This window comes from Triturus cristatus, chromosome 1_1 (assembly GCF_964204655.1).
Source record: "Triturus cristatus chromosome 1_1, aTriCri1.1, whole genome shotgun sequence".
In the NCBI taxonomy this organism is placed as follows: Eukaryota; Metazoa; Chordata; class Amphibia; order Caudata; family Salamandridae; genus Triturus; species Triturus cristatus.
The window spans coordinates 870,877,542-870,904,968 of NC_140579.1; the positions used below are offsets into that span (position 1 = coordinate 870,877,542).

The 27,427-nt window shown below is 48.8% G+C and overlaps 1 protein-coding gene across 7 annotated transcripts in view; it reads left to right on the forward strand.

Moving 5' to 3' along the window:
- Positions 1 to 27,427, forward strand: part of TOX4 (TOX high mobility group box family member 4) — a 798,038-nt gene that overhangs the window by 731,068 nt on the left and 39,543 nt on the right. The gene's annotated exons all lie outside the window — the stretch shown is intronic.

The window sequence follows — 27,427 nt, forward strand, 5'->3', positions numbered from 1 at the left end:
GTTATCTTATTTAGATACAACACACATGGGCATCTTTCCTGTTATTACTACGCTCCATCTTTCCCTGTTGGCGAAAAACAATCTGAGGATGGAGCCAAAGCCCATGCGCAATACGATCCAAGGGAGGAGTCACCGACCTCGTGACGTCCAAAGACTTTCCAAGAGGAAAAACAACTGTAAACATCCGGGCCCAACACCAGATGGCGATCTATGCACAAGTGTGTAGATCTGCAGCTCTACATGCCAAGAACAGATGCATACTGGTAAGTAGCATATTCCATATTTTCTATGCAAAGGCAGGGAAGACTTACCCACACACCACAGGGAACTCTCAGTCAGGAAGAATGGCGTAACCATAGCTTACCCTGCAAAAGTACCACTTGCTGATATCTGCATGGCTGCAAATTCGTATCCCCACAAATCCTTCACAAAACATTATTGTGTGGACATCCATTTTAACAAGGAAGCACAGGTGGGACAATCCGATGCACAGCATGTGAATCTTTAAATAGATTCATGCTGCTAAACGAAATGGTTATTTAACAGTAGGAGTACTTTTGCCGCCTGAAGGGTTTTCTGGATTCTCATGCAACCCTTCCACCTCCCCAGAAGTGGGAAAGAAGAAAACCGGTGAGGAGAACAGCAGCTCAAGACACAAGGAAGTTTGTAGAACCCCCTACGCCCCCCCAAAAAAAGCAGGATAAGAATCTGATGGTGGTGGTGAACAGGAACTTCTGGTGCGCCGTCTGACGTCACGCAAAGGATGGACTCACCCTCAAATGCTGGTCGATGAATCAGTTTGGCCCAATGCTTTTCAATGAAGACTGGTGGTACCTGGAGACACACTGCTTTCAGGTAAGGTAATCTGTTGCAGGGGCCAAACTTTGGGGGTTAGCGCGGGGTGAGGGGACACAAAAAAGCACCAAACTAACACTACCAGCAGCACAGGGGCAGCCGGGTGCAGGATGCAATTTCAGCACTGGGCGTCCAATTCTTTTGGCAAACAGGCTGCAGGTGCTGCACCGGAGGTTTCGGGAAGGAGACCAACGACAGCAGAAGTAGAGATGTAGGTGAGTCATAGGGCCACGGTCGAACAGGTTCAGGGGTGCATTTCGACATTGGAGTCCTCTTACCAGAGTTGTTGCGGTCAGGGGGAGCCTCTTCGTTCACACTGCAGGCACTGTTGCGGAGATCCGCAGAGATCAGCCAATGCTGGAAACGATGTCAGGATCACTGGGGAGACTTCACTGCACAGGTGGGCCACTCAGACTTGGGCTATGGGCGTCGGGTGCAGACTGGGCAGGGATCGCATTTCCAGCGGGATCCGGAGCCCTTGGAGTCTGTTTCTTCTGGACAGGCCCACTGTCTGCTGTAGATTGTAGTATTTTTCAAAGGCAGCAGTCCTCCCAGGGTTTCAGAGTTTGCTGGCTGCAAGACCATTTGCAGGTTCACAGAAGCTGGAGACCTGCCGGTAGGGCTGGCACCAAGGCAGTTGCCGTCTTCAGTCTTCACTGCAGGGATGTCTTCTTTCTTCTTAGGTTGTTGCAGATCTGGTTTCTAGGTCTAGGAGAGCCACCTAAATACTAAATTTAGGAGTCTTTTTAGGGGAGTAGTCGGTAAGGCCAATGGGCACCTTACCTGATGTGACTACACCCACTATTGTGGGCATAGGCCTACCCCTGAGTCTCCTCATCTTCAAGATGCAGGAGACTGAGGTGAGCTTATCTTCACCTCCTCCACCTGAGGGCTGGAGTTAGGAAAAGGTGGGCTCACCTCTTAGTCCTTCTTAGTTTTCCCCGTCCAAAGTGGGTGTGTGAACGGGGGGCTGCCATCTGCTGCTAGCAGCAGTGGCTGAGGGTCACAGTACAAAGGCAGTAGGCCTTTGAAGCTTCCCCTTCGAGCACTGGCCCAACCTGGGGGAAGAGGTGTGATAACTTTGCCCAGAATGTGCATTGGTTCGAGGCATGTGGGCTGCTGAATTCATATCTGTGCATAGATCGCCGCCTAGTGTTGGGTCCAGATGTTTGCACGTTGTTGTCCTGGAAGAGTCTTCGAAGTATCACGAGATGGGTGACTCCTCCCCTGGACCACAGTGCGCATGGGCATCCTCTCCATCCTTAGATTGTTTTTTTCCGCCATTGGGTTCGGATGTGCTTATCTTAGCTCAAGTTAGGAAAATTTAGTTTAAGGCCAAAAGGTTATCGTCGGTACTGTGCCCGTTCGGTATCGACTAGTTTCTTTAGTGCTTTAGAACCTTCTTCCAGCTTTTCGGATCCGTTTGGTCCGAACATCGAACTTCCATCGACGATGGAATCGGTGACTCCATTCAAACGGTGTCCTTTATGCCACGCGAAATACCCACACATCGACGTCCACCCGGTATGCAACAAATGTCTCTCACCGGATCACGATGAGTCGAAATGTATGGCCTGTGCCCGATTCCGATCGAAGAAGACTCTCCGGAATCGACGGTCGGCGAGATTAGAGGCACAGCAATCGGTGCCTGCCCCGGCCAACATCTTTAGCACCGAAGACGAGGACGCCGAGAGCGTGGAAGAAGTAGACTCCAGCCCCGCTTCCGAACACGATTCCCGATCGGAAGACGACGATGAGGTGCTTTTTCAAAGGGAAGAAGTCATCGACGAGGTAGGAGACTACGATGAGGCCTTTGGGGCCGAAGAAGATAGCTCTAGCGAGGAGCTAGGCCCACCCATCGATACGGAGGCCGGCACGAGCCATTATTAACGAAAAAGACTGGATTCCCTTCAGCGAAACCGAAACCAATCGTCTCACCAGTTCCACCGAAACCAAAAGTGAAACTGGTTGTAATCGGCTCGAAGGCCTCGAAGCCCTCCACTCCTTCGACGCCAGCAAAGGCCATCGGCCCCGAACACAGTAAAAGGGATTTCGGCGCCGAGCTCACTGCAGCGGATATCGGTGCCGACCCCAAGAAAAAGGCCCTCGGTCCCCACAAGGCGCCTCAGCCTCTGGCACCGAAGCAGTCGGCCCCGACCACCAAAGTCAAAGTGGCCACCCCGTCTGCGTCGACGTCGAAGACAGCGGCGCCCGCCAAGTAGTGGACTCCAACGACCGTCGATACCTCTCTTCGGATCGATGACCCCATGGCTCCAAAGCAGTCGACGCCTACCTCCAAGGTGCTGACCGGTTCCAAAGAGCCTTCTGCGTTCTCGGTGCAACAGGTCGCGGCATCATTGCAACGCATCAGGGAACGGGCAGCCCTCCGCTCCACGTCGGGCCCCGACACGCACAAGGCTCCGAAAGCACCCTCGGCGCCGACCAACATCACGTTTGGCTTGCCGCCGTCCACGGCGCCGAAGATGTTCGAGATCCGGACACGTGTCCGCCAGACACAGTCCCCATCCACTGGACACACAGATTTTGAGCCTTCACAGCCACAATTCATCGACGCCAACACTGGTAGACTGATGCTCCGCAAGGGGAAACTCACGCCAGAGAGGGGATTGGACTCCTACAGAATCCCTCTCAAGCACAAATTGCCAGCAGGGTCGGAGCCAGTGCTTCATGAACGCTTTCAACCCTCCCATCAGGATCCCCAGTCCTTTTCTCCTACGCCTTCAGAGACAGACGCAATAGAGGACTATATGGGGGATGATACCACCTACCCTGGGGATGTCGATCCTGATGAGCATCTGCAAGACACAGATCAGGCATGGGATGACCCTACAGACCAGGGTACCGCACCAGATACCCATGACACGCAGCTTTACAGCACAAAGACATCTCCCACAGAGGACACTGCTGCCTTCAATGCCCTCATAGAACGGGCTGCTGCCAATCATGGAGTAGAACTCCATTCTGACACTGTCGAAGAAGACTTCTTGGTGGACACTTTCGCCTCTTCCGAAAGAACTGTCAAAACTCTGCCCATGTTGAAAGGAGTTCTCAAACCTGCAAAAGACATTTTTAAGGAAACAACCAGGGCACGGGTGCTAAACCCCAGGATTGAAAAAAAATACAAGCCTGCACCCGGAGACCCTATGTACATTAGGGGTCAGTTACCTTTGGACTCCATTGTAGTTGCTAACGCTCGCAAAAGAGCCCATTTGCAGACAACAGGTGATGCTCCTCCCCCAGACAAGGAGTCCAAAGTGCTGGAGACATCAGGCAAAAGGATTGCAGCGCAAGCAGCAAACATCTGGCGCATTGCCAACACACAGGCACTCCTGGCCCGTTATGATCGTTCCCACTACAACACACTAGAATCACTACTCCAACATTTGCCAGATGAATATAAAGAGGCAGCGGAGCTCCTCATCAGAGAGGGACAACTGCTTACCAATGCATCCATCAAGTGCGCCCTGGATGCTGCCGACACAGCGGCGTGGGCAATCAACACAAGCGTCATGTTGAGACGACACGCATGGTTGAGAATCTCAGGCTTCAAGCCGGAGATTCAGAACAACATCTTAAATCAACCAGTCAACCCCGACTACTTATTCGGCCCTGAAGTTGACACTACCCTCGAGAAAATTAAGAAAGACACTGACACTGCGAAATCAATGGGGGCTGTGCCGACGCAGCAGTTTCGTAGTGGCTCCTTTCGTTGCCTTGGGAATAGAGGAGCAGCTAGAGGTCAGGGGTCACAGCAGCAATACACTAAAGGGGGCACACAGAGAACCTACGATAAAACCAACAGAGGTGGATATCGTGGCTCCAGCACCAAGGGCAGAGGACGTGGTTACGGCAACACGAGGTCCTCCCCCAAAAACAAACAGTGACGCCCTCTCCCTTCCCCCCGACCACATAACACCTGTCGGGGGGAGACTCCAGCGGTTCCTGTCCGCGTGGAAAACCATCACCACAGACAGGTGGGTCAGGGACATTATCCAGCACGGTTACTGTCTCGAATTAACGTCCACTCCACCCAACATACCGCCAAAGCACCGTCCTATGTCCGTAGAGCACTTGGCATTATTGCAGCAGGAAGTGCTAAGTATGCTGCAAAAAGGTGCAATAGAGGTCGTGCCCATCGACCAGCAGGGGACAGGGGTGTTCTCTCTGTACTTCTTAATCCCAAAAAAGGACGGGTCGCTCAGACCTATACTAGACCTGAGACCCCTCAACCAATACATTCTCTTAGAGCATTTCCATATGCTCACCCTAAAGCGGGTTCTCCCGCTACTCAGTCAGGGAGACTTCCTAGCCACACTGGACCTCAAAGATGCGTATTTCCACATACCCATACACCCATCACACAGGAAATAGCTCAGGTTCACTATTCAGGGACATCACTATCAATTCAAAGTTCTCCCCTTCGGAGTGACAACAGCACCCAGGGTTTTCACCAAGTGCCTAGCTACGGTGGCTGCACATCTACGGAGACTACACATTCACGTCTACCCTTACCTGGACGACTGGCTTGTTCAGGCAAAGTCAGCCCAGCAATGTGCCAGCCACATGTCCCTCACCATTCACCTTCTTCACAGTCTGGGATTCTCACTAAATTACCCAAAATCACATCTCCAACCCGCACACGTACGACAGTACCTGGGCGCGACCATAAACACTCTGGCAGCCACAGCTCAGCCAAATTTAGTGAGGATCAACAGCATGCAACTGCTGATCTCAAAGTTCAAACCTCAACACTCCCTTCCTGCGCGACTGTTCATGCAGTTGATAGGCATGATGGCCTCCTGCATCTTCATAGTCCCCCACGCGAGACTACATATGCGCCCGCTTCAGGAGTGCTTAGCTCGTCAGTGGAATCAGGCTCAAGGACAGTTGAAAGACCTAGTGTTGGTGAGCGGTCGGGCATACAACTCTCTGCATTGGTGGAATCCACAAAACCTTTGCAAGGGCCGACCGTTCCAAGAGCCTGTTCCACAAATAGTACTGACAGCGGACGCGTCTCTCCAGGGATGGGGAGCTCATGTACTCCACTACACAGTGCAGGGACTATGGCCGACACAACAGAAGAAGATGCACATCAACCTTCTGGAACTGATGGCAATCTTCCTGGCCATGAAGGCATTCAAGGTACATCTGTGCAACAAAGTCGTGTTGATCCGGACGGACAACATGACTGCCATGTACTACATACAAAAGCAGGGAGGAACACACTCTCCACAATTGTCTCATCTGGCTCAGAGCATGTGGAAGTGGGCCATTCAGAGGAACATATTCCTCATGGCGGAACACCTCCCCGGCAAGGACAACCAGATGGCGGATCTGCTCAGCAGACACAGCCACCAGATGCACGAGTGGGAGCTACACCCGTCAGTACTCCAACCGTACTTCCAACAGTGGGGTCATCCAGAGATAGACCTATTCGCCACAAACGAAAACTCAAAATGCCAAAGCTTTGCCGCCAGGTTCCCACATCCACAGTCACAGGGCAATGCGATATGGATGAACTGGTCCGGCAGATTTGAGTACGCTTTTCCCCCAGCGCCATTAATACCGCTAGTGGCACGCAAACTGCGATAACACTCACTGACACTCATCCTAGTTGCTCCCACATGGGCGCACCAACTATGGTACACCACCTTTCTAGAACTTTCCGTGGTGCCGCATCAAAGGCTGCGGATAAAACCCGCACTTTTAACGCAGAACCATGGCGAAATTCAGCACCCAGATCCGCAACAGCTGAACCTGGCAATCTGGCTCCTGGAGTCTTAGAGTTTGGCTACCTAAACCTGCCACCTGACTATGGATATCATCAAGGAGGCCAGGAGACCCACTACCAGAGCTTGCTATGCGGCTAAATGGAAGAGGTTTGTCATTTATTGCAACAACGACATTAACCCGCTGGACGCATCCATTCAAAACATCATCTGTTACCTCTTACACCTATACCGATGCAATCTGGCATACACCTAAATACGTATCCATTTAACCGCAATCCAGCCTATCTCCAAAACGGGCAGCACCTCTCTTTATTCAGAGTGCCTGCCAACAAAGCCTTCTTGGAGGGACTCAAACGAGTAATTCCCCCAAGACACCCACCAGCACCGGTGTGGAACCTCAATTTGGTCCTCACCAGACTAATGGGTCCACCCTTCGAACCTCTCCATTCATTTGAGATTCAATTCCTCACCTGGAAAGTAGCTTTCCTAGTGGCAATCACTTCGTTAAGAAGAGTTAGTGAACTCCAGGCACTAACCATTCAAGAGCCATTCATACAGGTTCACGCAAACGGGGTTGTACTACGTACCAACCCCAAAATCATGTCCAAAGTGATATCGCAGTTCCACATGAATCAAACTATTGAACTGCCTGTTTTCTTTCAAAATCCACAGAATGTCGCAGAGAGAATGCTCCATACACTAGATGTAAAGAGGGCCCTCATGTACTATATAGACAGAACTAAGGACTTTAGGAAGACAAAACAACTTTTTGTTGCCTTTTCTCCACAACACAAGGGCAACGCCATTTCCAAAGCAGGTATAGTCAGATGGATCGTTAAATGTATTCAAATTTGCTATCTAAAAGCTAAACGCACATTAACGATTCCCCCACGAGCCCACTCAACACGAAAGTTAGGGGCGTCCATGGCTTTCCTGGGAAACATTCCTTTACATGAAATATGTAGAGCAGCCACATGGTCCACTATACATACATTTACCAAACATTACTGTGTAGATGTACACTCAAAACAGCAGGCAGCTGTAGGACAGGCTGTTCTCAAAACTCTTTTTCAGACTGCTGCAGCTGGCATGGGTAGCCGCCGCTAATAGGAGGTACTGCTATGTATTCTATGCACAGATCTGAATTCAGCAGCCCACATGCCTGGAACTGAATATGCTACTTACCAGTATGCATCTGTTCTTGGCATGTAGGGCTGCTGACATTCATATCGCCCACCCTCCTCCCCGGCGCCTGTAGCAGCTGCAGCTCTCAGAATTACTGTATAGCATGGTCATCACTTACTGTATCTACTCCATCACTGCCACAATGGCGAAAAACAATCTAAGGATGGAGAGGATGCCCATGCGCACTGTGGTCCAGGGGAGGAGTCACCTATCTCGTGATACTTCGAAGACTCTTCCAGGACAACAACGTGCAAACATCCGGACCCAACACTAGGCGGCGATCTATGCACAGATATGAATGTCAGCAGCCCTACATGCCAAGAACAGATGCATACTGGTAAGTAGCATATTCATTTCTGGTCCCAGAGAGTCGAGGCTCTCCACCAGGGGTCCAAAAACATGTCTGTTTGGCTGGCTGCCTAAAGCCGGTCAGTGCCCACACCAAGGTCTGTAGATTTTCAGGGGGCATCTCTGAGGTTCCCTCTGAGTACATGTTTTAATAAATCTCGCACTAATATCCGTGTGGATTTATTACAAAGAGCTGTTTGGTACCAAACACTCCTGAATTCAGTGAAGCCACCATGGTGTGGTAGAACTAGAGTTGTCAAGTTCCCAGCCTATGTACTCTATGGCTTCCCTGGCACTTACAATATTAAGGAATAGACCCCAATACTGGAGGGGCTCACGCAGATATGCCCACTTCTGTGATTTAGTGCACCCTGCCTTAGGGCTGGAATGGCCTGCCAGAGGGGTGACTTCTCTATATCTTAGTCAGTGCTATGTGGCATGGCACAGAGGCAGTGTGCCATGTTGACTTTGTTGTTTTGTCTGCGCCAAGCCATGCATGCTGCAGTGGCAATATACATGGCCTAGGTGAGGACCTTCTTCAATCCTCATGCCCTAGGTACCATTTAATAGGGACTTACAGGGGGTCTGAAAGGCCATTTGGGGTGTAGTTTTAGGGAAAGAACACTGGTACTGCCACCATCACAGCTAAAGCAAAATAAAATCCATAACTGGCCCTATGCTATTTTTCCATATAGTCCTTGCTTACCAATGTCTCTTCTAGCCACTTTCACAGCTGTTCAAGAAAATCTTTTCATAACTGAGCATGGCGCTCTTTTCATATTGTCAGTAGTGCCATTTATACTGGCATTTCAAAGTCTAAACCAATAGTTTTGTGAATTAGCTGTTTTTATTGTGCACCAGAAGGTTTGTATTGTCATACCCATACTGTGTGTTGAAAGTTGCCCACTTGTCCTGTATCCAAATGTTGTCGTGGGTTCCACCAGATTTGACCTATTGTACTTCGGTAAAATAGGTATGGTGTAGCATTTTAAGAGGAGTTGGCCTAATATCTCATCTTATGGCAACTTCATTAAGGTATTTACATGCCTCATTCCAGTCCCTCTTCTAAAGGTCCTAGGTCTTTTTCCAATCTGCATTTGAGACTCAACTGTGTTTTGCAGATCAACTTTTTGTGCATGGGATAGTTGGAGGTAGCGGTAGCGTTGCGAGTTTTAGTTGATTTCTGATGGAAACTTTTTAACTGCAGATTCCTCACCTTGTGAATATCCTCCCAGGCGCCAAACTGAATCCGAAAACTCGAGACCAGTACTCTTGGGTGCCAGTAGGCGTCATTGTGCAGCATCGTTCGGCTCAAGTGACAGTTTGCATATAAGCACCACCCAGGGGTGCAAAGCCAGTTCTTATATTTTCACACTTTCAGATGCAGATTCGGAGCTCTACTCCTCTTGTCTCAGAGTGCTTTTTCACAAGTTAACTTTTTTTATTCAGTATGCAAAGGAAATGTCATCCCCATAACAGGGTTTAAACCCTTGAATGGATTGTTCCAAACAGATGTCTGTGACAGCCCCCATACGACGTATTCCTGTGGTGCTTGGGGTTGGGAAACGACTCGAGCTTGCAACAACTGCGCACAAATTGACCCAAACGGAACCAAAAGGTTAAGCTCTGTCTCCAAACATTGGAAGACTTTGCACTATGACTGGCCAAATCCAAAAGGAAAGGTCCCGTTCCTACTCCCAAGTTGTTCCCAAGACAGATGCTTGTTGTGGTCGAAGTCTTCGGGTAAGTTAAAGAAGCGAAGTCAGCCCTTCTCGACGCTCTCAAACTCCAGAGAGGATGTCAACATGCCACTTTGTCTTGCTCCCGAACGCCTGAAGAGCAGACTCTACATCTGGTCCTGATGAAACCCAAATTCCTGGGTCAGTTGGCTATTTTGCAGCAAATCAAGGCCTTAAAGGCCACGCTACACATATTTGTCATGCTTAATGTTGCCGCTTGTGTGCCTTTGGCCCCAGGGTTCCCCAGAAGCCTCTATTTGGGGTCCTACCAGCGGATTCGCCCTCGGCACAGTCTGTAACTCTTGAAATCTTGGTGTTCTGTGCCAGCTTCGGTGCCAACTTCAGTTCTAGCGCCACCCACTTTGGCCCTTAACATTGGCGCAGGAAGGGATTCCACCACTTATAATAGCCATGTTCCGATCCCACTATAGCGCAGTCAATAGCCAATCCTCTGGCTGTGACAGTCTGTCTTTAGCACGCAGTGGCACTCCTACTTTACAGCTCTTTGGTTCTAATTCTGACAATGATTTTGATGAAGGGGACAAATCGTCCCAGTGTTATCATGAGGACAATTGGTGTGCAGAATTACACAATGACTTTGGTTTAGACACCTCCCAGACACTTGTCTCTCCCACCGACCCTGCTACAGAGGAGACTGCTTCTTTTGCTATGCTTATGCGACCTGCTGCAGAGGTCCTTGACCTGCAGATCCCTACCATGAAAAATCTCCAGCCTGGCTAGGCCTCTACTGAACTTCTGTCATGTGGCAAGGCTCTTGCAGATACCATATTGTGCAAAACCATGTTCTGAGCCCCCAGTGAATAGGCAGGTAACTCGTCATCACTGACCAGCAGAGGGCGATCCAGACTTCCTGACTCAATACCTGATGCTAGAGTCTGGTGGTACAGGCGTCTTCCAGTAGACCGTAATGGCTTGTCTTTAGGTAAGTACATGTTCTTTTATGCCAGCTTAGCTCTGTTTTGTCAGCGCCAGCTGCCTCGTGGGTTGCTACGTCATGATTTGAGAGATGTGGTAGGTCAGATCCTGCTGGCAGTTCCAGAAGACCTATGGGCGTCTTTAACTCAACCAACAGGACTGCCAGGATGCAGTGAAATTTGTTATTCTGACTGGCGTGGACACAGCAGATAATTTGGGTTAGGCAATAGGCTCAAGTATTATTCTTCGACGCCATGCCTGGATGAGGCTTGTGTGCTTGTCAGGGTATGATATAGGCATTCATAATGGACTTGCCATTTGCTAGCTCTCACCATTCCTTTGAGAAAGCAGACTCTGCCATGGAATTCTTTGTAGTGAGTTGTGAAATTCCCTGTGGTGATCTACCCCTACCAGGCTTTTTTTTCTAAAGGTTTCACCTCATTTGTGGTAATGCCATGGATTTCCAATATTGCCAGGGCCAGATGTGGCTGCCAGCACAACAGCCTCCTCAGTCATTTCGTGGACAAGTCTGCTGCTCCCAGACACCATGTTCTGGGCATCAGGGACAACGCGCATCTCAGTCGCCGATCTGTCCAGCCATCATCCACATTCGCAAAACTACTTTAGTGTGTCCTTTTAGACACATAACCATTCTGTAGGTGGCATGTTCAGAAACTTCCTACAAGGATGGTACCTCAGAACTCCTGAGCATGAGCATCTGTTCTCCGATCAGGCTACCACTTCAGGATTACCTCCTGCCACTGTAGCAAGGAAGGGTCCTACATCGAAATCTTCGCAACTTTCACGACCATTGCATTCAATATGCTGCCTGAAGTGGGGGATACCATCCTCGCTGCCTGATGCCCCTCCATGAAATCCATCCACACTGGGACACTTTTGTAATCTGGTGTGGCTCCTGAGACACTGACCTTTTTCCGGCGAAGCTGTCTGACATCTTTTTACTTGTTCTGCCTTTAGCCTAGCAAGGCCCGGCAGGGGGCACTATAAAAGGTTATTGGGTGTCCGGACCAACCATCCTTGTTCAAATCACCTCTTGTGATGAGATTTATTAAAGGTTTGACACCCGTCCCTCTCGCCGTTTGTGATGCCACAGTGGGACCTTAAACTTGACGTTCCTCATGTGCATGACTCAAGCCTGTGAATATTTGCTCGCTGCATCTCCTCACCTTGAAGACTTTATTCATTGTAATTCTGTCTGCTCGTTCGTGAGTGCACTGCAGGCACTTTTAGTACCACCACTCCATACTACCCTTTTTGTCAGACAAATGGGTGCAGAGGACTCGAGCAGCCTTCTTATGAAAAGTTGGTCGTCCCTTTCACGTTAGTTAGACAAGCAATCACTCTTCCAGCTTTCTTTGTTCCATCTTGCTCCTCGAAACAGGTGAGGCTGCATCGGTTGGTTCTCAAAAGGACTAGGCATTTTTAAATTGATCGTGCCAAGGACATTTGTGTGGATGATCAGCTTTCTGTGGTGCTTTTTAGAGCAAAATAAGGGAAGGCTGTGCAGAAGTCCCCATTGAGACGGATAGTCCTCTGCATCATCTGCTATGCAGTGGCTGAGAAGCAACTCCCTAAAGGCCTGAGAGGCCATGTTACCAAGGCCAAAGCTTCTACCACTTGGTTGGCGCAAGAAGTGCCTATCCTTCATCAGCTGTGCTGTGACATTGGCATCAGAGCATACCTTCATTACGCACTAATTGCTTATCAGTCAGGTCCAGCAAGAACCCAAACTCCGTTTAGCAAGATGTTTTGGTCTCGCCCCACTCCACCTTTTGGGAAATACTCCTGTTGTATCTATTCTAAGGAGAGGAATCTGCGGTTTGAAAATTCATAAAAAATTGACCAGTTACTTACTTTGGGTAACTCTGTTCGAGGCATTGGAGCTGTAGATCACACACTTATGCATAGATCGCCATCTGTGTTGGGCCCGGATGTTTGCACTTTGTTGTTGTCCTGGAAAGTCTTTGTAAGTCACGAGATAGGTGGCTCCTCCTTTGGACAGTAGTGCGCATGGGCATCGACTCCATCGTCAGATTGTTTTTTTTCCACCATCGGGCTCGCATGTGTTCGTCGCGCTCCAGTTCGGTGCCGCTACCGATCTAATTTTCAACGCGCAATCCTTTACCCATTCTCCGGTATTGTCTCGATCGCGTTCCCTAATCGACGCGCATCTTTACAAAATCGAAACAGTCGATTCTGGTCGTCGACGCAGGCCCTCAGGCCTACCTACGCCATTAGACCTGGCTCATGGAAAGGACTCCTTTTAAAAAGTGTCCTCAATGTGGATCCAAATTTCCACACATAGATCTACATGAGGTGTGTAACCCCTGCCTTTCGCTGGAGCACGAGGCCAAAGACTGTCCAGCTTGCGCCTCTTTCCGCTCAAAGAAAACGATCCGGGATCTTCGAGCTCGAAGGAACATGGATCGATCCTCAACATCCATTCCGGACGACATCTTCCAAGAGGGCGTCGATGTATCAGAGCAGGAGCGGGTCGAAGAAGGCGTCATCAGCGCTTCCGAAGCCAATGACTCCGACATCGAAGACATCACTCAAGGGCAGCAGGTTGTGAGTACTGACGTCGACCCCCACCCAAAAGTATTCGGTAACACCTTCACCTTCGGGCCTAGGTGCACACCGGGACAAAACTTCCCACGCCCCGCCTTCGGGCCCGGCAAAGAAGTCGACAAACAAGCCTTCAGGTCACTCGGGATTGAGTCAGCCTGTCATCCATGGCGAAACACTATCCCCGGCACCCAAAAAGAAACTGCCGTCCCCCTCCGTGCCGACGACAAGTTCCTCATCGGCGCATTCGGCACCGAAACCTCCTGGTACTGAACCCTCCTCACCGAAAAAACCATCAGAACCGACCAAAAAAAACGCTTCCGAAGAGCACAGACACTCAACCTTCGGAACTGAAAAAACCCTCAGGCGAACAAACAATCGGTTTCAAAGACTCCTTCGGAACCAAAGAAACCTCTCGATCCCAAGCCTAAGCAATATAAACAAGCTCCAGAACCGGTGCCATGTAAACATTCGGAAACGAAAAAATCTGCACCGAAGCAGCAACGTCCACAAGAAGAGCTTTTCCTACCTGACTCAAACCAAAAGACTCTTCTAAAAGGCCCAAAAACATGTCAACTCATACTCCGCTCCAGGAAAAGGAAAATGGTTACCGCTGTACCGGCTCCATAACCACCAAAGAAGAGACATTGCCACATCTCCCTCTCAGAGTTCCTTCTCCACCTCCTCCTCCTCCTCTGCCTCCCCCTCCACACCACTCTCCTACCCCATCTGCACTTCCCTCACCATCTCCTCCACCACAGGACGATGATACCTCTGAGGACGGAGGAGACAATGAACCTTTAGAGGAACCCAGTCATCCTGATTCCCCAGGGGACCCATGGTATAACTATGGCACACCAGATGTCCCTTATGTATTCTTCTAGACCTTCCCCTCCAGAAGACACTATGGGGTTCACACAGCTCATCCACTGGGCTGCACATTACCACCGGATAAATCACCACACAGACTCTGTAGAAGATTTTCTAATGGACACATTTGACTCATCTCAAAGATTCACTTCTGTTCTCCCTATGTTAAAGGGGGTATTTAAACACGCACCTGAGGTGTTCAAAGATCCCGTAAGGACTAGGGTTATTAACCCCAGAATAGAAAAGAAATATAAATCTACCCCAGCTGACCCTGTTTATATCAAAGGTCAGATCCCATTGGATTCCTTATTGGTCTCCAACGCCAGGAAAAGGGCTAACTTCCAAACATCGGGCGATGCTCCACCTCCTGATAAGGAGTCAAAACTATTAGACGTTCTGGCAAAAGAACAGCGTCACAAGCAGCCAACATATGGCCAATTGCAAACACACAGTCCTTGCTGGCTAGATATGATAGGGCACACTATGACGAACTAGAGTCCCTATTACAACATCTTCCAGATAAGTACAAGACAAAAGCCAATGACCTCATTCAGGAGGGTAAACTTATAACCAATACCTCCATTTGTTGTGCTCTAGGTGTGGCAGACACCGCCTCCCGAGCCATCAACACAAGTGTTCTTTTACATAGACATGCATGGCTACACATTTCAGGATTTAAACCAGAAGTACAAACTTCCATACTCAACCAACCGTTCGATTAGGAACATTTATTTGCCCCTGCTGTAGATTCATCTTTAGAAAAGATGAAAAAAGACAGACCCCGCCAAACCAATGGGAGCCTTACAATCGCAAACCCCCAGACGTTCTTTTTGTCGCTCCTCTTATAAAGGCACCTCTAGAAGTTATTACTCTGACAATCCCTCCACTTCCTACAAAAGTCCCGCCCAAACAACCTTTACAAGACGTTATCATAGAGGAGGATACAGAGGCAATAATAACAAAGGTAGAGGCAAAACTAACCACACTTGCTCCGCCTCCACCCAGTGACTTCCCTCCACTCCCCCCCCCCCCCCCCCCCCCGAACCATTCCACTCCGGTCAGGGGGGGAAGACTGCTACAATTCCTACCTGTCTGGAGCAATATCACTACCGACAGGTGGGTATGACAAATCATTCAAACCGGTTATTGTCTAGAACTCACCTCTACTCCCCCAAACATACCACCCAGACAGCGCCCAATGTCAACAGAACATTTATCGCTGCTAATGCAAGAAGTGCTTTCCCTCGTACAAAAACATGCAATAGAACCACTTCTCCTGCATCAGCAAAACACTGGAGTTTACTCCCTGTACTTCCTTGTTCCAAAGAAGGATGGAACCCTGAGACCCATCCTGGACCTCAGACCCCTAAACCTTTACATACAATCAGACCAGTTTCACATGGTCACACTTCAACAGGTCCTTCCTCTGCTCACACAAGGCGATTTCCTTGCCATCCTAGATCACAAGGACGCCTACTTCCATATTCCCATTCACCCCACTCACAAGAAATATCTCAGATTTGTTAGTGGACGGTCAGCATTACCAATTCAAGGTTCTCCCATTCGGAGTCACCACAGCACCCAGCGTCTTCACAAAATGTCTAGCAGTAGTTGCAGCTCACCTAAGAAGACAACAAATTCACGTCTTCCCATACTTAGACGACTGGCTCATAAAAGCCAAGTCATACAGCCAGTGTGTAGATCACACACTCGCCACAATCCAACTACTTCACGACGTAGGATTCACCATAAATCTCACAAAGTCTCACCTACAAACGTCCCTCATTCAGCAGTATCTCGTGCCACAATAAACACCTCAAAAGGCCTTGCATATCCCAGTCCACCCAGGATAGCAAGCATACAAAGTCTCATTACACAATTCCAACCACAACACTCGCTTCCAGCTAGAGTGTTCATGCAGCTCATAGGGATGATGGCCTCTTGCATATTCATAGTACCTCATGCCAGACTCCACATGCGTCCCCTACAGGAATGCTTAGCATGTCCGTGGAACCAGGCTCAAGGTCAGCTCACAGATCTGGTGTTGGTGGACGGCTGCAGGCATCACTCTCTACACTGGTGGAACACACAAAACCTTTCCAACCTTAGAGCCGGTTCCACAGATTGTACTAACAGCAGACGCATCGCTCACCGGCCTGGGGAGTGTGAGAAAGTGGCTCTGTATATACTGTTCCCAAATAGGTACAGGGTGTACAGAGTCCACAGTCCCCAGAGGTTTGGCAGAGGCTAAAGTTAGATATAACCTTACTCTCTAAAGTGGCAGCTTGGTCGAGCAGTAAGGCAGTATCAGAGGACAGTGTAAAGCATTTGTTGCACACACTCAGCCAGCAAATGGTCTCACACACTCAATAACTGAACTCTAGGCCAATGGTTTATATATAAAAAATATATGCTTGTTTTATTTTAGAACCAACAATAGGTATTAAAATATACTTTCTCAGAATGAGATGCTTTATATAAATAGTTTTGCAATATGCAATTGACTTTTGTAGAAAGTTACAAGTGGTTGCAATAGGCAACACAGTTCTAAACACAATAATGCATTGAGTTCAATGGAAGTTTCATGTTATTTGCCACAGATTACTTTTAGGATTACTTTTGGAATTCCAGGACTGGATCCTAGATTCAGTCCTGGGTCAGTACTTGGAATCAAGTGATAAGTCAACTTAATTACTGTGATGATTTTTAGACAATATTTTGCTATTTTAAAAGTTGACATAAACAGTTCATGATTCCCTATGGCAGAAAATTCAAGTTGCAGGTATAGCATGTTCTCGTTACTTTTGAAATCCAGTACTGGGTGCCTAGACTCAGTACTGGGATTTTATCCAAAACGGGTAAGTAATTACGTGTTCGAGGCATATGAGCTGCAGATCACACACTAAGGATAAGATCGCCATCTGGTGTTGGGCTCGGATGATTGCAGGTTGTTGTTGTCTTCGGAAGAAGTCTTTGGTCACGAGATTGGTGACTCCTCCCCTGGACAACAGTGCGCATGGGCATCCACTCCATCCTCAGATTGGTTTTTTCCGCCATTGGGTTCGGATGAACTTTTTTCCTCTCCAGCAGAAAACTTATAGCAATCACTACAACTCTAAAAATTTGAAAACTCGACGTCGAAATCCATATCGGACCGACTCCGGACGCGGCTGATGGAAAGGACACCTTTTAAAAAATGCCCCCAATGTGGAGCAAAGCTCCCTCATAGCGATCACCACGAGGTCTGTAATTTGTGCCTTTCACCAGACCACAACGAATCCAGCTGTCCAGCCTGCGCCGCATTCCGTTCGAAGAAAACTATCCGGGACCGAAGAGCTCGACGCCATATCATGGCCAAGCCGGTTCCGGAACCAGAAGACCTCTTTGCACAGGATGTCCCTGACGACGACTCAGAAGATCTCCAGATCGTGTCCGAGGCCGACGATTCTGATCCGGGGCAGCCTGTGAGTACCAGCCCCCCTACCCCAACACCACCCAAAAAGACATTGGTCAAGACTCTGCCAGCTGTGCCCAGTCGCGATCCAAAAACATCTTTAGAAGCCCCGCCCTCGGGCCCGGCTCCGAAGAAAAGTAAGCCTGCAGGTGGCTCGGCCTCGAGCAAACCTAATGTCATTGTGCCTTTAATACCTTCGGCACCGAAGCAGGCTCCGAGACCGAAATCTCCATCGGCCCCGAAACGTCACTCGGCGCCGACATCTCCACCGGCACCAAAAGGCTGGTCGGCACCGAAAGGTTCTTAGGCACTGAAAAATCCACCGGAACCGAAAAGTTCTTCGGCACCAAAAACATCCTCGGTGCCAAAACAAGTCCAAAAATCAAAATCAGAAACAAAAAAGTCGGCGCCAAAGCCGCCTTCGGACAGTGGGGAACTCTTTCGGCCTGATCCAAAGCAAAAACGGATTTACATAAATCCGAAAACTGGACATGTCACAGCGGTGCCCTACAAGAAAAGGAAGCTGGACACAACACCTCCTCCAGCACCTCCAAAGAAGAAGGACTGTGCCACTTCACCCATACGTCCTTCCTCTCCTACATTACCTCCTATTCCATCCCCCCCACCCCCACCGCCTTCACCTCTACCATCTCCTTCTCACACACCATCTCCACAGGATGATGATGATTTAGGGGGAGACCCAGATTTCTTTACTTATCCCACTGATCCTACTGATCCCTTTACACTCCCGGACACAGCACCAGTAGATGACTGGACTTACCCTATGCCTGATATGCCTGACCCCACTCCATACCCCTCAAAACCCTCCCCTCCTGATGACCATTTAGGGTTCGGTCAGCTTATAAACAGAGCAGCATCGTTTCATGGTGTCACCATGCACACAGACACTCCTGAGGAGGATTTTCTACTCGACACTTTTAAGCAGTCGCAGAAAACAGTTCACATTCTACCCATGATTAAGGGAGTGATAAAGCATGCCAGTGAGGTTTTTAAAGACCCTGTCAGGGCCAGGGTTCTCAACCCCAGAATAGAAAAAAAATATAGACCGGCGCCACAAGATCCTGCGTACATCAAGGCGCAACTCCCCCTAGACTCACTAGTCGTATCAAATGCCAGAAAATGGGCGAACTCCCAAACAACCGGAGACACGCCACCCCCAGACAAAGAGTCTAAACTCCTAGAGGCTTCCGGCAAAAGGGTTGCCGCTCAAGCTGCTAACCACTGGCGTATTGCAAATACACAAGCCCTATTGGCTCGTTATGATATAGCCCATTATGATCAACTAGAGGATCTCTTGCAACACCTGCCTGAACCATACAAAACACAGGCCACTGACCTCATCCAAGAGGGCAAACTAATATCCAATGCCTCCATTAAATGTGCATTAGACGCAGCGGACACCGCCTCCAGGGCAGTCAACACAAGCGTATTGCTTAGACGCCACGCATGGCTGCGCATTTCCGGCTTCAAGCCGGAAGTCCAAACCACCATCCTTGCTCAACCCTTTAATCAGGAGCAACTATTCGGCCCTGCAGTAGACCCTGCCCTACAAAAAATGAAGAAAGATAATGAGACTGCCAAATCTATGGGAGCATTGCAGTCTACTCAACCCAGAGGCCCCTTTCGTCGCTCCTTTTATAGAGGAGCTTCCAAAAATGTGGGAACAGACAACTCTTCCACCTTCAAAGCATCAGGTCAAACATCCCCTAACAGAGGATATTTTAGAGGAGGTTATCGGGGAAACAATACTAAAGGCCGAGGACGGGGCAACAACAACACCACCCGCACCTCTACAGCCACCAAACAGTGACTTTCCACCACTCCCCCCAGACCATTCCACTCCGGTCGGGGGAAGACTTCAACAGTTCCTACCTGTCTGGAATACCATCACTACAGACAGGTGGGTAAGACAAATTATCCAATCTGGCTACTGCCTCGAACTCATAAACCCACCCCCAAACATACCACCCAGGCACCGTCCCTTGACGTCTCACCACCTCCCGCTCCTCAAACAAGAAATACAGTCTTTGCTTCAAAAACACGCAATAGAACCTGTTCCACTACAACATCATGGCACAGGAGTATATACGCTATACTTCCTCATTCCAAAAAAGGACAAAACCTTAAAACCCATACTGGACCTCAGACTACTAAACCAGTACATACAATCTGATCATTTCCACATGATCACTCTCCAACAGGTCCTTCCATTACTTCAACAAGGAGACTTCCTTGCCACATTAGACCTCAAGGACGCATATTTTCACATCCCTATGCATCCCGCTCACAGGAAGTATCTACGATTCGTGGTAGACGGTCAGCACTATCAGTTTACAGTTCTCCCATTCGGAGTAATAACTGCACCCAGGGTGTTCACCAAATGCTTGGCAGTTGTGGCAGCATATCTCAGGAGACAAGAAATCCATGTCTTCCCCTATCTGGACGATTGGCTCATAAAAGCCAATACTCTAGACAAATGCGTTCTCCACTCTCACCGCACTATTCAAACCCTACACAACTTGGGATTTACCATCAACTATCCCAAATCTCAACTACAACCCTCCCAAGTACAACAATACCTGGGAGCCACCATACACACATCCAAAGCCGTAGCTTATCCCAGCACAGCCAGGATAGCCAACATACAAAGTCTCATCAAGAAATTTCAAACACAACACTCTCTCCCCGCAAGAGTGTTCATGCAACTCTTAGGCATGATGGCGTCATGCATCTCCATAGTACCCTACGCACGCCTTCAAATGCATCCCTTACAGGAATGTCTAGCGCAACAGTGGAACCAGGCCCATGGACAACTTACCGATCTGGTGTTGGTGGACAGCCGCTCACTTCGCTCGCTGAAGTGGTGGAACACCATCAACCTGTCCAAAGGGCGCCCGTTCTTAGAGCCCCTTCCAAAAGTTGTGCTGACCACCGACGCATCTCTTACGGGGTGGGGAGCCCACCTCCTTCAACACACCACTCGGGGAAAGTGGACCACTCAATAAAAACAGCTCCACATCAATCACCTAGAACTTCTAGCGGTGTTCCTAGCACTGAAATCCTTCCAAGTGCATCTACAAAACAAGACTGTCCTCATCTGCACGGACAACATGACCACAATGTATTACATACAAAAACAAGGAGGGACACATTCTCTACAACTGTCCCAACTGGCGCAACAAATTTGGAGATGGGCAATTCCCCAAAACATCTACCTGCTAGCAGAACACCTCCCAGGGGTTCAGAACCAGGTGGCCGACCTCTTAAGTTGCCACACACAGCAGATACACGAATGGGAACTACACCCCAAAGTCTTACTCCCATTCTTCCAAAAGTGGGAACAACCAGACATAGACCTGTTCGCCACACAAGAAAACGCAAAATGCCCAACCTTCGCCGCCAGGTTCCCACACCCACGGTCAAAGGGCAATGCAATATGGATGAACTGGTCAGGCAGATTTGCGTACATTTTTCCGCCTCTCCCACTCATTCTATTTGTGGTACGCAAACTGAAACAGTCGCTCACACTCATCCTAGTGGCTCCCACTTGGGCACGTCAACCCTGGTTCACCACACTTTTGGAACTATCGCTAGTGCCACATCAAAAACTGCATCTCTCCCTGGATCTTTTAACCCAGAACCATGGAGAAATCAGACACCCAGATCCTCAAACACTGAACTTTGCAATCTGGCTCCTGAAGTCTTCGAGTTTGGGTACCTCAGCCTTCCTCCAGACTGTATGAATATCATTAAAGAAGCCAGGAGACCTACTACTAGGGCATGCTATGCTGCAAAATGGAAACGATTTGCCATTTACTGCTCTAACAATGACATACAACCACTGGATGCTTCCATCCAAAACATCATTTGCTATTTATTACACTTGCAAAGATGCAATTTAGCGTATTCCTCTATACGTCTACATCTAGCGGCATTAGCAGCCTGTTTGCAAAATAGACAACACCTGTCCCTCTTTAAGGTACCAGCCATTAAAGCATTTATGGAGGGTCTTAAAAGAATTATTCCTCCAAGGTTACCACCTTCCCCGGTGTGGAACCTTAATATTGTTCTAACAAGGCTCTTGGGTCCCCCATTTGAACCAATGCACAAATGCGAACTGCAGTTCCTAACATGGAAAGTGGCTTTCCTCATCGCAATCACATCCCTGCGAAGAGTAAGTGAAATACAAGCCTTAACTCTCGAAGAACCCTTCCTACAACTACATCGGAACAAAGTGGTTCTTAGGACGAATCCAAAATTCCTCCCTAAAGTCATTTCCCCTTTCCATCTAAACCAGTCAGTCGAACTGCCAGTCTTCTTCCCTAATCCAGACTCAGTAGCTGAGAGGGCACTTCATACCTTAGATGTTAAGAGAGCCCTGCTGTATTACATCGACAGAACCAAACCCTTTCGGAAAACCAAGCAACTGTTTGTTGCTTTCGCTCCACCACATAAAGGCAACCCTATTTCCAAATCGGGTATCGCCAGATGGATAGTCAAATGTATCCAAATATGTTACCAAAAAGCTAAACGTACTCTTACCGTTCCCCCTAGGGCGCACCCCACGCGTAAAATAGGGGCTTCTATGGCATTCTTAGGGAACATCCCCTTAGAAGACATTTGCAAAGCAGCCACATGGTCTACTACACACACCTTCACTAAGCATTACTGTGTTGATGTGCAATCCAAACAACAAGCTTCAGTAGGCCAAGCTGTCCTAAAAACTCTATTCCAAACTGCTGCAACTGATACAGGTGACCACCGCTAGGGGAGACACTGCTATATAGTCTATCCTTAGTGTGTGATCTGCAGCTCATATGCCTCGAACGGAATATGCTACTTACCAGTATGCATCTGTTCTTGGCATGTAGAGCTGCAGAGCCACACACGCCCACCCGCCTCCCTGGGACCTGTATCCGTTCCAGCATTGTCTTAATTAGACACTACACATGGACATCCTTTCTCTTTACTTCTTATACACTCCATCATGGCGAAAAACAATCTGAGGATGGAGTGGATGCCCATGCGCACTGTTGTCCAGGGGAGGAGTCACCAATCTCGTGACCAAAGACTTCTTCCGAAGACAACAACAACCTGCAATCATCCGAGCCCAACACCAGATGGCGATCTTACCCTTAGTGTGTGGCTCTGCAGCTCTACATGCCAAGAACAGATGCATACTGGTAAGTAGCATATTCCTTTCAGATATTATATGATTTTTAAAGAATATTTAAAGATTGCAGAAATTGACACTTAGAAGAAGTTTCACAGAAAAACAGTCAATGATTTCCTATGGGAGAAAATTGGGTTACTGGTAAGTACAGTTGTAAGTATTTTTCAGAGTCAGTGCTGGGCACCAAGATATAGCACTGGGAGCTCACCTAAGAGCAGGTGAGTATTTTCGTTTTCGTTAATCGGCTGATTTTTGGTGAATATTTTAAGTTTTGAAAAGTCCACACTTAGAAGAAATTTCAGGAAAAGCCAGTCAATGTTACCCTATGGAGAAAATTGAGTTATCGGTTTAAAGGTAAGTACTCGACTGGCAGAGTTAAGGTTCTGGGCATAGACTCGGGGGTCTCCCAGGGTCAGGTAGGTACAGTTGGTTCACCCCCTGCGGCACAAGGGCGGCCGGGTGCTGAGAGAGTTAGGCTCAATGTTATCCTATGAGGGATAGGGGGGGCCTTGGTTGGTGGCTGCTGACTAGGAGGCCACGCGGCTGTGGGAGCTAGTCTCCTGGTCACTTACTCAGGGCAAGTGGGGATGTATATAGGTGTAGAGGTTGCACTGCCAGGGCCACTCGGGCGGCTGGGTGCAGGGTGCTTTTGAGCCTTCAGGCGCTCAATTGATTTCAATGGGAAATCTCTAGTTCAGAAAAAGACTGCAAGCTCTGGGGCGAGGATTCTTCAGGTGCCACCACCACTTCGAGAGGTAAGTTGGGTAGTTGGAGGATAGGTAGGTACCCCGGGATTGGGCACAGGGGGCCGCGAGGTGCCGAGTGCAGGGGTGCCTTTTGGTGTCGGCCAATCTTACCCTCTGTTGATCGCGGTGGGGGGGGCACCTTGTAATGAGGCTGCAGGCTTCTTCAGGAGTGTCGAGGGAGGTCCTTGGGTGCCAGACTCGGGGTCACAGTCGCCGTGGGGTCATCCTCGTGGTCTTTGTTCACTCTCCGGCACAGGCCAGGCTTGGCTGGTGCAGAGTGTGCTGGGTTCACGGTTCTGGGCTGCTGCCAGGGATTAGAAGTAGATTTTGAGTAGAGCCTCTACTCATGGGAGTCCAGGGGTTTAAAGTCAAAAGGTAGCCAGGTCCTCCGGGGTTTGTGAGGTTGCTGGCCACAAGAGATGCCGGGTTGGAGCAGGAGCAGGTTCGAGGGTCGACAGGCCGGTAGGGCTGGGGCCAAAGCAGTTGGTGTCTTCCTCTTCTTAGCAGTTGCAGGGCAGGTCTTCTTTCTCTTCTTTGTATTCTGGAATCTGGGGAAGGAAGGTTCAGGGTGCCCATAAATACTAAATTTAGGGGCGTTACAGGTAGGTGAAGGGCAGGGACCAAAGGGTCCCTGTCCTGGGGTGGGTACACCCCTACCCTGCCTCTCTCCTGTCGGAGGCGGGCAGTAGCCTAGTCCTGATATGGCCAGGGCTTCCCATCTTCAAGATGGCGAGAGCCCGGAGATGTGCTTCACCTTGCCTCCCCCACCTGAGGGGTGGGGTTGGCAGGCTGGCACATCCCCTGTCCTTATTTGGGGTTTCCGGCCAAGCTTTCCGCCAGAGTGGGGGGTTGCAGTGGCCTGGGGAAGCTCACAGAGGCGGCATGCCTTTGAAGCTTCCCCCTGCCCATCCTGGGGGAGGAGATTTAGCACCTCGCTCAGGATGTGCATTGTTGCAGGCCCAGGAGAGCAGGGGCTCTCCTACCCAGGGGTCCAGCAACATGTCTGCTGTGTGGCAGCCTAGGCAGTCTCAGAACAGACGTGGATTGTTGGTTAGGTTTTAGGAGGCATCTCTAATATGCCCTCTGGGGCGCTTGGTACATTAAATCCCACACCGGCATCAGTGTGGGTTTAATGTGCTGAGAAGTTTGATACCAAACTTCAGTCTTCAGTGTTGCCATTATGGTGCTGTGGTGTTCGTGTTTGACGAGCTCTCTGCACCATGTACTCTTAAATGGCAGCACTGCACTTACAGTGCCCAGGAATGGACCTGGGTACTGTAGGGGAACAGGGCTCCTGCGCCCACACCATTGGCATAGGGCACCCAGCTAGAGGGGTGGCTGATGTATGCCATAGCAGTGTAGGTGATGGGCATGGCACACAGGGATGTGTGCCATGTCGACTTTGTTTTGTCTTGCACCCAGACACCCAGCCTGCGGTGGGTGGGTGGGTGGGTGGGTGGGTGGGGGTGTGTGTGTGTGTGTGTGTGTGTGTGTGTGTGTGTGTGTGTGTGTGTGTGTGTGTATATATATATATACAGGGCCTCTAAGGGTGGCACAATAAGTGCTGCAGCCCTTGGAGGCCTTCCCTGGCCACAAGGCCCTGGGTACCATTTACCAGGGGCCGACATGTGGCCAGGGTTTGCCAATTTGAGTTTTGTGTTTCTAGGGAAGGAACCTAGGCCCTGGGCACCTGATTGGCTGGAGTCCAGAGTACACTCAGTCAAAGTACATTCAGCAAAAAGTGGGGGCACACCATGCAAGAAAGATGGCACTTTCTCACAGGGAGCTCCTCTATTACATCATACCGTCCAAGGCAAATGGACACCTCAACAAAAATTACTTCACATAAATCACCTGGAGTTACTAGCAATATTTCTGGCATTAAAATCATTCCAGAAACAAATATCAGGCAAAGCTATCCTAGTCCGCACCGACAATATGACAGCAATGTACTATATACAAAAACAAAGCGGGACACACTCCCTACAGCTCTCTCAATTAGCGCAGAGCATATGGAGGTGGGCTATTCCTCAAAACATTTTTCTCCTAGCCCAACACGTTCCAGGAGTCCAAAACAGCATAGCGGATCTGTTAAGGCGTCAGACACAACAAAGATATCCACACCCGTTGTCCAAAGGCAATGCGATATGGATGAACTGGTCAGGCAAATTTGCGTACGCTTTTACGCCTCTCCTACTCATTCCATTGGTGGTGCGCAAACTGCAGCAACACTCACTGACACTCATCCTAGTTGCTCCAAGATGGGCCAGACAACCATGGTACACAACACTGCTGGAACTCAGTGGTCCCGCACCACAAACTACACCTCTCCCCACGCCTCTTAACACAGAACCGTGGAGAGATCAGACACCCGGATCCAGCACAGCTCAACCTAGCGATCTGGCTCCTGAAGTCTTAGAATTTGGTTACCTTAACCTACCCCCTGACTGTATGAATGTTATCAAAGAGGCTAGAAACCCCACCACTAGAGCCTGTTATGCAGCCAAGTGGAAAAGATCTGTAATATACTGTAATATCAGCACATCATATGTTACCTACTACATCTTCAAAGGTGTAATCTAGCATACACATCTCTTGGGTTACACCTCGCTGCCATAGCAGCTTACTTACAAAATAGACAACACTTGTCAGTATTCAGGTTACCTGCCACTAAAGCATTTATAGAAGGCTTTGAAAGAATCATTCCTCCTAGGGTACCACCCTCACCAGTGTGGAATTCAAACATTGTCCTCACAAGACTAATGGGCCCTCCATTCAAACCTCTGCATAAATGCGAGCTACAATTTCTTACATGGAAAGTCGCTTTCCTTGTGGCCATTACTTCTCTTAGAAGAGTCAGCGAGCTACAAGCACTTAACTATTCAAGAACCATTTTTACAACTCCATCATAACAAAGTGGTTCTCAGGACAAATCCCAAATTCCTTCCTAAAGTTATCTCCCCTTTTCATCTCAATCAGTCTGTTGAGTTGTATTCTTCTCACAACCACAACCAGTCGCAGAAAGAGCTCTTCATACTCTAGACGTAAAAAGAGCACTCCTTTATTATATTGACAGAACAAAACCTTTTCGCAAAACAACTTTTTGTATCCTTCTCACCACCACATAAAGGCAATCCTATATCAAAATTTGGGATTGCAGGGTGGATTGTCAAATGTATACAAATTTGTTATCACAAAGCAAAACGTACATTATCTATCCCCCCTAAAGCCCACTCTACCCGAAAGATAGGGCTTCAATTACATTTTTAGGGAACATTCCCTTAGATATCTGCAAGGCAGCTACATGGTCTACACCGCACGCATTCACAAAACATTATTGTGTGAATGTGCAGGCAAAACAACAAGTTAGTGTGGGCCAAGCTGTACTTAAAACGCTATTTCAAACTACTGCAACAGACACTGGTAATCGCCGCTAAAGAGGAGTACTGCTATGCAATCTATGCATAAGTGTGTGATCTACGGTTCATATGCCTCGAACGGAAAATGCTACTTACCAGTATGTATCTGTTCTTGGCTTGTAGAGCTGTAGATCCACACAAAAATTCCCAGATCCAGTCCGCCATTTAGGGTGATTATTATAAGGTGAAGAATGTATGGTTAGGTGGAGCATCCACCAGAAAGCGCATTATTACTTTTTAACTTTGCTACTGGCCGTTCCTGATACGATGACTGGGATTCATTCAAGTAAATGTTTCTGAAAGACTCCAAACATGGAGAACAGTAGTAGGAGCTTCAAGTAG